The sequence below is a fragment of the Dermacentor andersoni genome, unplaced genomic scaffold (genome assembly GCF_023375885.2).
Source record: "Dermacentor andersoni unplaced genomic scaffold, qqDerAnde1_hic_scaffold ctg00000039.1, whole genome shotgun sequence".
In the NCBI taxonomy this organism is placed as follows: Eukaryota; Metazoa; Arthropoda; class Arachnida; order Ixodida; family Ixodidae; genus Dermacentor; species Dermacentor andersoni.
The window spans coordinates 2,783,431-2,797,141 of NW_027314752.1; positions in this window are offsets into that span (position 1 = coordinate 2,783,431).

Below are 13,711 nucleotides of genomic sequence, written 5' to 3' on the forward strand. Positions count from 1 at the left end.
AATGGTCAATGCTCAATAATTGCCCACCTAGTGAAAAGTCAAATGTGGCAGGCGAATGGGCCAGGACAAATAAATTGCTAAATTCTGATAACACCTCCAATGATATTTTTGAAATAGGTAACAAAAACAGCACAGGTAAAATTATAGTTATGAAAAAAATTTTAAAAGCACCTCTGCAAATTGCTGGAACCCTCAACATCATGTACCTGTTCTACACGCACATATGTTGCAGCACAATCTTTATCTCAGACGCAGGCGCCTCCACACACCACTGTGTGATCTCACACAGGGGCGTAGCCAGGGGGGGGGGGGGGCTTATGGGGCTTCAGCCCCCCCCCCCCCCGAAATTTTTTTGTGCTGTCCGTGCACCGCCGACCAATGCTACCCCCGTCACCGGAAATCATTCTGGATTTTATCTAGAATGTCTTTTTGACGCTCGAAAAGACATTTCACCGCAAACATTGCGAACTGGGGCTGGATTTCACGGTTCGTCCATGTACCGGGAGTCACATAACGCAAGCAGCCCCATTTGAACACAAAGTTTCAAGGGCGTTTTGTTTGCGAAAGGGCTCGCCGCGGCATCTCGCAGCGAGCCCTTTGCGGAACCGCGGGATTAATGCTGTTATAAACATTTGACGCTAAAGGTAAACTGATTTTCTAAAGTCTTACATCGGAACATACAACGAGGCAAGCCAAATCAACACACTATCAGACAGGTCGACAAAGCACACAGCGAGGTCCGATAAGACGAAGCGTTGTGGTGGTTCTTTTGTGCCGTCATGTCACATAAAAAATATAAACATTTTTTTTTCACCTACGCCATAGCATCCATGTCAAGACACTAAAGCCAGCCAAGGTAACTACGTCCTTATTTAGTTTTTCGCAAGGACACATTGAGCCTCTTCAATTTTTTTGTTCTCGCTGCCCTAACCGTGGGCTGCCAGAGCTAGCCAGAGCGCATATGTTTTCCTCGTGTTACTCCGACCACCACGCGGCACACTTTGGTGCGCGTTCGGCTTGCTCTGGCGGAGTGGATTTTCGCCTGGCAGAGTTTTGGACGCTCTCTGGCTAGCAGGCGACAAGAAGAAACAATGGTCGCTCGCCGCTGTCACAATGGAGACTCGACGGATTGCAGCGCGTTCGCTTGAGCGCAACCTCTCCGGAAAAGTTTGTCTCGCCCGTGTAGGATGCCCAGCAGTATGCGTATGGTTCTTTGTGGACCAAGCGTCTCACGTTTTCTTTGATATTCTTTCGGTAGTCACATTACGTGCCCAAAGTAAGCATTCGATTGTGACCAACATGCTTTCCTTTGCGTTTTGTCATTTCCGTGACCCCGCCGCACAATAGAAAACAAGACATTGTTGCGGGGCAGCAAATTGTCGCATGGCGAAAGTTCGATTTTCTTACCTCTTCTTTTGCGGAAAGTTGTGGGCCACGGGACGCTTCAGTTGCCGGCTACTCTTATTATAGTATTGCGATAGCAATTATATGGACACCCCAGGCGCATTACTGCCGTTGCCGTCGCTGTCGCCCTCATGTTTTGTATAAAGTACAAGGGCGATAACATCGTGACCGGGCGCCGCATGCTGTATGTGCGAGTGAAAGTGTAGGGGGAGGTGGAATGGGTGAGCTGACGATGGTGACTCAGTCTTGGGTGCGCAAAGAGAAAAGCGGGGAGCAAGCGCGCCGCCTTCCTTCGCGCGCGATACATCAGGGGGAGTGAAGGGAGGAGGGTCGGGCCTTAGGATTCTGTCATCTGTGGTTGTGCAAGATGTTTATTTGCCTTGTTTGACGAATTATATACCGTGACGTTTTCTTAGATACGTAGATTTATTGGAGACTTATATGTATATTTAAATATTTTGTTGCTAGGTTTTGTGTATACGTGCAGTGAACTTTGTTTACAGTGACATTTTATTGGCCTTTATCAAGCCGTATCTTCGCATTTGCGTATTCCATTGTAGCTTCGTATTCCTATTGTACGAGGACGAGTCAAATGAAAGTGAGCCAACCCACTCCGCGCATTAATGGTTCGGTTCATTATCTGCGACGCATGTGCCTAGCACACAGGCATCTCTCATTTACAAAAGTGACACGCAGGTGTGAGGATAAATGTTCTTTTAATGTTTCATACACTGGGTTAAGCATGGTTGCGTGACATAATGGACACTCCAAAAGTTGAACAGCGTGGTGCCATGAAGTTTTGACAGCTGAAGTCATTTTACAAAAAGAAATTAGTCGCCGCATGGCTGCCGTGCACGTTGAACATTGCATTTCATTGGCCACTGTGAAGCGTTGGAGCAAACTGTTCAAAGGAGGACGTGAAAGTTACAAAGATGGCCCAAGACCGGGCCAAAGTCATCGTGCAATCACCCCTAACAATATTCCAAAAGGTTAATGAGCTGTTGAGACAAGAACGGAGGATAAGCATCAATGAACTGGCAGAGTAAGTGAACATCAGTCACGGTCCGGTTCACCCCATAATTCATAAACATCTCGGTTATCGGCACTTGTGTGCGCAATGGATGCCCAGGATTTCGAACCACCGCCAGATAACGGAGAAGTTCGGCGCTGCCTTGACTCATCTGAACCGGTATCACGATGAGGGTTACGACTTCTTGTCTGCAATTGTGATCAGGGACGAACCATGGTGCCACTATTACGAGCCTGAGACACGACGGCTAAGCTTACAGTGGAAACATTCGAATTCATCACGCCCAAAGAAAGCAAAGGCCGTCATTCCCGCCGTTAAGGTGGCGTTGACTTATTTTTTTTCGATCGTCAGGGGCCATTATTGAGAGAATTTGCTAAATCTTGAGAGACCATCAATTTTTTCGGATATTGTGAAACGCCGGAACGGCTGCTTTTCGCAATCAAGAACAAACGACACGGAAAATTGACGAATGGGGTCATCTTGTTCCACGACAATGCCCGTCCCGACGTCGCAGATGTGGCTAATACAAAACTGACAAAGTTCAAGTGGGAAACACTGAAACATCTGCCATGCAGCTGAGACCTGTCGCCTTGCGACTTCCACATTTTAGGGCAACCGAAAAAAACAGCTCAAGGGAACCAGATTCATGTCGGACGATAACGTGAAATAGTCAGTTGCTGACTTTTGGAAAGAGCAACCCAGGGACGTTTATGAGACGGGAATCACGCGAATCGTTAGTCAATAGGACAAATGTCTAAAGGCTCATGGAGACTACTTTCAAATAAAGTGCCCCTTTTTCATATATTTGCATTGGCTCACTCTCATTTGACTCGCCCTCGTATGTTTTGCAGAACTGCTTTTTATACGTGCTCTCTGTTGAGACTATAGATTCGGTGCATTTACTCACAATACACGACCGGTGACGGCCGCTCCTGCTTAATACATTGGAACCAATGAGAGCGTCATCTAGATTTTTCTCTGGCCGTTGCATATGCACAGGAATGTAAACACAGTTCCTGAATGACAAAGTTTCATTAACATGCTTGCCCTCAACTTGTTCATTTCATGACCTTTACATTTTTCATATCAGCGGCATGCACTACTTTGCTGGTTTCGGACTAATATAATTCTAAAGTTCGTGTGATATTTTCTTTGCCTATTAAATACACAAACAACATGGAAGCATCTATATAGGTTATATTGTGCACAATGTTTGGCACATACGAGTATGTTTTATAAAAAATACATATTTTACTTGTTTTGACAGTGCGTAGCGTTCAAGAATTCGTTTGCAACATCTTTGGCAATAGGGATGAAATTATTATTCATGTATTTCATCCCTTGAAAAATTTTTTAAGAGGAAGCTTTAGCTCGGGCCCAACTCCGACGCGGCTTATTCATATACATGTAAAACGCCGAAACGCTTTTCTGTGATAACCCCTGGATCGCTTTTAATGAAATTTGTTGTATTTGAGAGAGAAAGTTAAATTCTAGTCTCTATTGGAAGCGGAATGTCGATTTAGGGATAGAATTTTGTTTAAAATATTTCGAAAAATTCGAAAGTTCGGAAAAGATGTAAGCACGTTTACAGATGAATAGCGTTGCATCAAGAACAGATATCGCTGTTCTGTAAACGGCATCTATTATAACAGTCAAAGCGGATAAATTTGGTATGTCAATTTGTAGCTTACGTGAATTGATCATGTTGTGTACAAGGGTTCTGCAAAAGCAGTATTTTCCCAATACAAATTTTTTTTAGATTCATGTGTAAGAATCAATTTTGTTCGCTTTAGATGTACTATTAGGTGCAATTCAGAGAATTGTGATGCCAATTCTCATTGTTGAGTTACAGAGTTATAAACTAGATAGTTTCGTTTTCTGAAAATTTGCGATTTTGGCCAATTTTTGATAAAGAATTCACTACCCAAATGAAAAATCCGAAACGAGCAGTCACTAGAATTTCAGTTTTTCCGTTAAATGCAACAAACCTCGTCAAAATTGGTGCCGTGGTTGCCGAGAAAGACGAATTCCCCTTCTACATGTATTTAGGTAGGAGCACCCGAGCTAAAGCTTCCTCTTACGGAGGAGGCTGAGCTGCAGGGTGAGCCCCCCCCGAACGAAATTTCTGGCTACGCCACTGATCTCACAGTAAAGCTAAACACAGTCTAGCACAAGCTACCTGATATGATTCATTTTGCAAGCACCAGCCAAGTGCTGACGGTTGCAGGGCGAAACTGGAGTTTGTCCTTGTATGGAAGCCTCGGCCCATGTTTTATCAATTGTAGCGGCAAAGCACACCTTTTACAGCACACATAAATCTTAAGTTAGACTGCTTGCTGATGCTGTACACTAAATTCCTGTAAAGGAACTAAATCACACAGAAAAAATTTAGAATACAGAACTAATCACATACTGGCTTGAATATATTTGTGGATTAGGGAAGCAAGGTGTAATGTACACTGTTGTAGCAAATTTTTGCACATGTATGAAATAGTCATATGACACAACAGAGTTAATTTGTGAGTTTTTAAATAGCAGTGACTACCTACAGGCAAATTTTGTAAGGCTTAGGGAAACGAATTATTAGTAGAACTGTGTATGTACACTGGCACTGAGAAATTGGTTATAATAGTGGCAGCTTATAAGGGACCAGTGCAAAAAAAAAAATGCCCGTTCGTGAGACATCAACTAGCTATTTTACCACGAAGCGCTCCCTGGCCTGAACCCATATACAAAGGACTGGGAGGACCAGAGAGGGTACAGTACATTGGCTTACACTGATCATGATAAGGTCCTGTCATCCAGCTAGCGCCAAGGTACAAGAAGGGTGTCCAGCAGTCTATGGAGTGAGAGGAACAAAAGAAGGGAGTTGAAAATAAGAGTTGACAGATTTGCAATTACAAAGGAGGTGACCCCGTCCCACTCATTTATTAATAAATGCCAAGCAGTCGTGAGTGCATTCCCAGATGAAGCACCTACTAGGCTAAAGGTAATGCTGCTTATTTAGAACAAAACAGAAATGAAATTTGTACATCAGCAGACAATTGCATTTGGAATTGTATAGATGAAGTAAACAGTGCAGTTATATTTTTGTTTTGCTGTGGGAACGTTACAAGCTGCATAGTCACCGACACGCGCGCGCGCAGGCAACGCTGTAACCTATGCAAGAACAAAAGGACACAAAATAGGGCGAGTTCACTCTGGTTCAGGATTACAGCCAGCGCGTCGTCTTCGAATGCACTCCTTCGAGTGGTTCGTGCTACGTTAACCACAAAGACTAACAAGTAGGGCAAAGTTCTGACTGGTGTTGCAGAAGTCGTTGAGCGCGGTAGCGCTGAACTGCTGAACACAAGCAGAACCGTCGTATAAAAGTAAAGATGACGAAAACCAGCAGGGCATAAGAGCCCATCCATCAAGAATTGTCGCGGGTAACGCCTAAAAATATTGATATTGTTGACGAAAAACGAAGTGCAATGTATTTCACTTACCGGAAAAAGTGTTATCCGAACGTGCGACGTCCAAAGACGCACCGAGACACGAAGGCGGCGAACGCACATCCCGCCATTGTGGTAGTAAGCCGTCGGCGAAAACGCGCAATACAGCCGATGTCACGAAGCACTGATGCAAAACACACGGCAAACAGCATCAGCACAGCTAAATGACTCCGGTTAATATCAAGTATAAATGTACAGAACGGCTTAGAATGACGCACAACTGGCATAACGAATTACGAACCCACGACTGAGACATTGCGGGCAGCAATGGCCGTTTTTTTCAAACTTCTTGTCTTCCAGTGTTTACAGCATGGAATGAGATGTCTGACAAATTTAGAGTGTGCCTATTTAACTGCCGCCGAAGTGATCGCAGCACGGTGGCTCTGCGGTGCAACATCGGCATTTCGCTCCTGCTGCTGTCAGTACCCGCTGCGCGAGCACAGAATGGTTTTCAGGCGTCGTGTACGCGCCCCCTATGGAAAACAATAACTCACCCTTGATTGCTGAAGTTCTGGAGTGAGATTATTTATCATTAAAGCTAACTTATTATGTTGCTTCCAACGAGTTCGATTTGCATGTGGCGTCTTTTATTCGCTAACGCCGACGGTAACCACATTTTTAACACGTCGTTTGGCATTTTGTGCACTTTTAGACAAAAAGACTTGAAAAGTTCTTGATTTAGACGTTCTGAATGTGTTTACCAAAACGGACTCTAGTGACACCAGTAGTGGGTTTTGCAGCAGATAGAATATATACTAGCATATCCCAAGTGCTGAGGTTATGTTTAAAAGAAATTCTATTTTCAGTCTTATCATAGACCATGACGTGTATAGCCGTTTCAAGAGGTTTTCAAGAGGTTCTGTGTTTCGTGGGGAGCCATCTGTGTGAAACTTTTGTACAACGTGGAAAAGGCGCGTAAGTAATGTGAAATTACAAATTCTCTGCCGACAAGGAATGGACAGGAAGCTAAAAAGCAACCTTTTGTGTCGGTTTACAGTTCTTCCTTTTGTGACAACCAGCGTGATTCGCACGACGTTATCAAGCTTCTTATAATGCGTGCTTGCTTGTTGGGGTCTTGCTCCCAAATTCGAACTCATGAGAATGCCATTTTTCCTCCGCATGCAATCTGCTAGCGCGAGAGTGCAATTATCGCCGCAGAAACGAGAGCCGCGCTGTATTTCAACTGCCGCCCGAGCCCACTGCCGTTTATCTCGGAACCAAGCACAACGCGAAGCAGCACGAAAGGCGCGACGCGAGCCATGTTTTTTACAAAGCACGGTTGAGAGCGCTGTAATCGTGGCGCATTCGGGCGCACAGAACGTGCTGTCATGTGGTATTTTTTAAACTCCGCGTGCTTTCGTTTTTCCAGAATAAAAACGCCCATGTTAAGTGTATCTCGCTGGAAGTGCCTGGGTTGGGAAATACTTGTGGAGCTCCACAACTTTCCTCTTGACGACTGAACGTTTCAAGCTATATTTATTATGTTAATTTATCTCGGCTAATTACCACAAAGAAAGACGAGCATACGAATGGTACTGTAAGTTTAGGTAACCGCTAACAACAGCCATGCGATTTCTGTTCTGAAGAATGCATAGGTTTTTTTCAAAATCTTGGTCCAAGTTAGCTGGGACACCCTGTATATATATATATATATTAAAGTCGTTTTTGTCTGCTAAGGATATTACTTCTGCCAATGAAAGTTATGTGCACTATTCACTAATAAGTGTGTTTGCTACTGAAAACACGCTTATTCCAGTCGGGAGTTTTCACTTTTTCAATTAGTGCATTTAGAACATTTGATACTTTTTTCTCTTGCATATATGTCGTGAATATATACGTCTATGTACCCCTTGATTTACCTAGAAGTGCATTACTCATTCTTCGCGCAACGCAGTTAGTAAACGTGGTTTTGTTTACTTTCTCATGGCTAAAACTAAATTTCCTACCGGCCGAGAAGAGCCATATGCGCACCAGAGCAACTAAAAACATAAAAAAAATTTACTGCGCAGATTTTCTGCGAGAAAAAGTGGCCGTCCGCCAGCGTCCGCACAACGAACGCTAGCTCGCTAGCAGATGACGCGCTTGACAACCGCAAGATTGAAGACGGCACGTTGTATAACCCATGCCCCAAATTTATGTACGCAGCAAAAAGGTCTCAATATAAACTTGCAGTTAAAATAAAGCACCATTCTAAGAGCGTTCACACGCGATCGGTCTCAGAACCCACAGCGAAAGTACGTTGAATCTGCCGCGAAACGTCTCTGCCCCTAATTCGCTCGCAGCGCCCTCGCAAAATTTTTCCACACGCGGCGCCTCAGCGGGAGAGCGCCGTTAGGCCCACTCGACCATAGTATAGTACACTCTAGTGGAGAGCAAACTATGAAATGACAGGTGCCTTAAACAATGAAAAATTGTGACCTTTTTACATGAATGCTTCTCAAATTACGAACGCTTATTGTCATATTTCGCCTTGGCTCTGGGGCAGAGTGTACATTCACTTCAAGTGCAAAGCTGAAGGAGTTTCTTGAAGTCACTTCATTGCGGAAGTCATTTGATCCTAATGGCATTAAATATCACTGTGTAGCAACCAAATATTGCCATTCGATGCTAATGTCAATGAAACGTCCAGTATGGCAGGCGCAGTTGAGCTGCTCCTTACCTTTCTGACAACGGATTTGGTCACAGCATGTAAAAGTCTGTTCATTGGATGAAATCTGAGCAACAGGCAGGTTGACCCCAATTTGGACAAGTGGCCAATAAACTATTGTATACTGTCTTAAGGCATCAAGGTGGCTAAAATCAGGGTTCTCAAGCAGTATGCTTATGTACTATGTGATGCATACAGTTAAAAGACTATGTCGTCAGTTGTGGCTGCGAGTGCTACCGGCTGATTCCCAGGGCTGCTATTCTACACACGCACAAATACTTAAGGTGGATTGGAGGATGAGTGCCACAGTAGCTGAATTGGTAAAGCACCGCATGCATAATGCAGAACATGTGGATTGAGTTCCCATTTACGGGAACTTGTTCCCTCCACTTTCATTTCCCTTTTCCGTAATTTTTATCTGGCGTCCGCCCCAATCCCGCAAAAGTTCGTGCTGTTCTCGATTTTCCTGTGCTGCGTACCAAAGACGTCCGCAGCTTTGTAGGCTTATGCTCTTATTTCCGTCCATTTGTCAGAAATTTTGCCTCACTGAGGTCCGTATATATGCTAGTGGCTATGGAATTGGCGCAGTTTTAGCTCAATGTCAACGTGGGCGTGACAAAGCCATTACATGCGCAAGTCACATGCTTTCACATGCTGAACGCAATTACTTCATTACAGAGTGCGAGGCACTCGCACTCGTATGGGCAGCGAGCGAATTGTGGCCGTACTTATAGGGTCGACCTTTCACTGTTACCACGGACCATCACGCTGTCTGTTGGCTCTCGACACTTAAGGATCCAACGGGTCGTCTATGTCGCTGGGCACTACGTCTTCAAGAATTCACCTACACAGTGGTGTACAAGTCCGGTAGGCTACACCAGGATGCCGACTGTTTGTCTTGGCACCCCGTCGATGCTCCTCACTCCAATGATGCAACTGCTGGAATATCCACGCTCTCCGCCTTACACCACATCGGCGAGGAGCAAGCACATGATACATCCTTCCGCGACCTCATCAGCCACCTCCGTTTTGACCCGTCAGAACCCTTGCTTAGCTTGTTCCTCGTTTTGGACGGTATCTTATACTGCCGAAATATGCGCACAGAAAGACACGAACTGCTGATAATCGTTCCTTTTCATCTTCGGGCAACTGTACTCGCGCAACTCCACGATGTCCTTACCGCTGGCCACCTGGGTGTTTCCAGGACCTACGACCGTGTCCGGCAACCAATTTTTCTGGCGTGGACTCTACCGTACCGTGCGACGTTATGTCGCTGCTTGCGAACCATGCCAAGGTCGTAAGAAGCCTGCTTTGCTTCCGGCTGGAACCCTCCAGCCAATTGATATAGCCACCGAATCGTTTTATCATGTTGGCCTCGACCTGTTGGGCCCTTTCTGTACCTCCAGAGCTGGAAATAAGTACATTGCCGTTGCAACGGATTATTTAATCCGCTATGCTGTCACACGAGCCATGCAGACCAGTTGTGCTACCGACGTCGCAGACTTCCTGCTCCAAGACGTCATCTTACACCACGGATCTCCTCGCCAGCTTCTCACAGACAGGGGCCGCTACTTTTTATCTTGGGTTATTGAAGATCTACTTCGTTCTTGTGCCATGAAACACAAGTTCACGACAGCATACCACCCTCAAACGAACGGCCTCACTGAACGCCTGAACCGAACACTTACAGATATGCTATCGATGTATGTCTCCTTATAGACCATCGTGACTGGCATGCCGCGCTTACATTTATGACATTCGCGTACAACTCGTCACGTAACGACACAGCTGTCTACTCCTCCTTCTATTTCCTATTTGATCGTGACCCAACATTGCCTTTCGACAGGCTCCTGCCAGCTGTTCTAGAGTCCCCGTCTGAGCACGCTCGCGACGCTACAGCTACAGCTGCCCAGGCACGTCAGATTGCCCACCGTCGCCTTTCTGATCACAGGCAAGACAGAAGTCTCTTAATGACAACCGTCATCGTAATGTCCATTTATCTGCCGGCGACCTCGTACTCCTTTGGACTTCTTCACGGCATGCCGGCGTATCGGAAAAAAAGTTCTCCCAGTACTCTGGCCCTTACCACGCGTCCAACAGCTCAGTGATGAGACTTACAAAGTAGCTCCAGCCGATGCTTCCCCGTCGTCCATGTCAATTGATATCGTCCACGTGGGTCGTCTCAAGCCACATTATGCGGCCGTCATCTAGAAAGCGCCGGGTCGGCGCTTTTGCCACCGGGGGTTATGTCATGGTGCCACGAGAAGGACAAAGACGATGATCACTAACAAGACAAAAAAGACGACGTAGTGGGACTAACCTTACGTTCGGCCATACTGGTTGTACCGGCCATATCTTCTGCAGAGTAAACGCGGTCCCATTTAGCCTTATCTCTCTGCCCGCGGTTCAATATGTTGAAAACAAACATTTATCCAGTGATTTTTTAAGCTCATTGTTTGTTTTCATCACCTGGTCAAAAGAATTAGGGCTCAGCTTATACAGAGTGTATCTGTATAAGCTGAGCCCTAATTCTTTTGACCAGATGGGATAAGCAACAAAACACTCAGGAACCTCGACGATGTATCCATCCGAGCTCTCACGGCCTACATGAATAACTGCTGGGAGCAAGGCAGCATTCCAAGTCAATGTAAATCAGCCCAAATCATTTTTATACCAAAGCCTGGAAAGAAACCACAACTGACGAACTTAAGGCCCATATCACTGACATCCTGCGTCGGTAAACTCATGGAACATGTGGTTCTCACACGTCTCACGAGATACATGGATGATGGAGGACTTTACCCACATACCATGGTTGGATTTCGACCAAAGTTATCGACGCAGGATAGTATGCTCAAACTAAAACATCAGATCATAGATGCGGGTGAGAAAAGTCTAGACACTAAGGCAATACTAGGTCTCGATCTAACTAAGGCCTTTGACATCGTCACGCACAAGGCCATACTACAAAATCGCCAAAAGCTGGATGTAGGACGTAAAACATACGCGTACATCAAAGACTTCTTGACAGATCGTACCGCAAAGATTTCAATTGGAGAATCCAAATCGGACGCGCTCAAGCTAGGTAATAGGGGTACCCCGCAGGGTTCAGTCCTATCTTCCTTTCTATTCAGCGTGGCAATGATCGGTCTTCCTGCGAGACTCGAAAAGATAGGACTCGGACACAGCCTCTACGCGGGCGAAATCACCCTTTGGGTGGCGGGTGGAAGCGATGGGCATGTGGAAGAGATCCTTCAAACAACAGTAAACACGGTGGAAGACTACATCAAAGACAAGGGACTGAGATGCTCCTCGCAAAAATCAGAACTTCTGCTCTATAGGCCCACATGCCGGGGTCGAAAAAGCATTAGGGAAAGACCGGGCATTGTGGTCACAGTAGAAGGCACCACGATACCGATAGTGGAGAGCCTGAGAATACTGGGACTCCGCATATCCGAAAACGGCCATAACGGAGAAACCATTAGACTACTTGACAATAGTGTTCAACAAACAATCAGACTAATAAAGCGGATATCCAACAGGCACTATGGCATGAAAGAGCACAATCTCATCCGATTAATAGAAACATTCGTAATCAGTCGTATTGTATATGTGGTTCCTTACCTCAAGCTCTATGCTGCGGAGAAAGCCAAGATAGACTGCATTATTAGAAGGGCGTATAAGCAAGCCTTGGGACTTCCGGCAAATACGTCAAACGAGAAATTCTTGGCGCTCGGCGTGCACAACACATTAGACGAACTTATTGAGGCCCAGAGAGTAGCGCAGTATGAAAGGCTTACACAGAGTTTGACGGGAAGACACATCTTAGATGACATCGGAATAACCTACGAAGCACAGCACGCAGTGCGGAGAGACATCCCAAGGAAAATAAGGGAACATCTATCAATACCCCCAATCCCCAGAAACATGCACCCGGAGTTTCACCATGATCGAAGAAACGCACGAGCGAGAGCTCTCCACAAAAGATTCCGTAGTGCCAGGGACGTGGTCTATGTGGACGCGGCGGAGTACGCAAATGGACAGAGTATGTCGATAGTTGCTACGAGTCTAGAGGGTGACTGCAGAGTTAGTGGGACGGTAAAAACATGGAAGGCAGAGGTGGCGGAGGAAGCTGCCTTAGCACTGGCAATAGCCTCCACGGAAGCTAACATCGTAGTAAGCGACTGCAAGACAGCCGTCAAGAACTATGCAAAAGGAAGAATCTCGCCATAAGCACTGAGAATTTTAAACAACTTTCGTGAAGATCGCGACATTCACATTATATGGGCACCCGCACGCTCCTCCCTTCCCGGGAACGAAATAGCGCACAACCTGGCTCGAGAACTGACAGGCCGAGCAGGTGACACGCAACAAATACTGGGAACGGAGAGAGACCGGATGACCAGCTTTAACGAGATCACCAAACACTATAAATTGGGAATGGCCCATTTCCCCCTGGCACACTCCTCGTTAAATAGACGGCAAGCGACGGCATGGCGCCTCTTACAAACAGATACATATCCGAACCCGGTGGCCTACCACCGCTACTACCCAGACCTTTACACGGATAGATTCTGCGAAGAAAGGGCGGACATACAACATATGGTTTGGGCTTGTCCTCGTACACCCATACAGAACAAAATAATTAAGATCAGAGAGCAGTGGGAGACCGCGTACGTTGTTCAGCTGTGCACCGGAAGACCAACTCAAGGCAATCCAGCAGGCCGAAGATGCCGCCAGGGCCCAAGGGCTCGAGGCCGTCATTTAGGTAGAGGCCTAGGTCTCAAATCTGCTGTGCACAAATAAAGTTTATTCCTCCTCCTCCTCAGCTTATACAGGCCATTTCACCTTGGAAGATACAAACATTCAAGGAGGCTTAAAAGAAGTGACTTGCAGGGAGATTATGGATACTGTTCAGAATGAGTTTTAGAAAATAAGCGATCTTCAGCTAAATGCATGGCAGAGACGCTCGATTCGTCATAAAGCGGCTCAGGGTAACAAACATAAATGTTCTAGCCTAGTGTGCCCCCACTGCTGACAAAAAAATCCAAGCATGTGTTAACGTCATATTCCACCATATGCTATCCTAAAAAAAGTAAAGAAAATTTTTTTGCAGGCTACTTTTCATGAATTCAC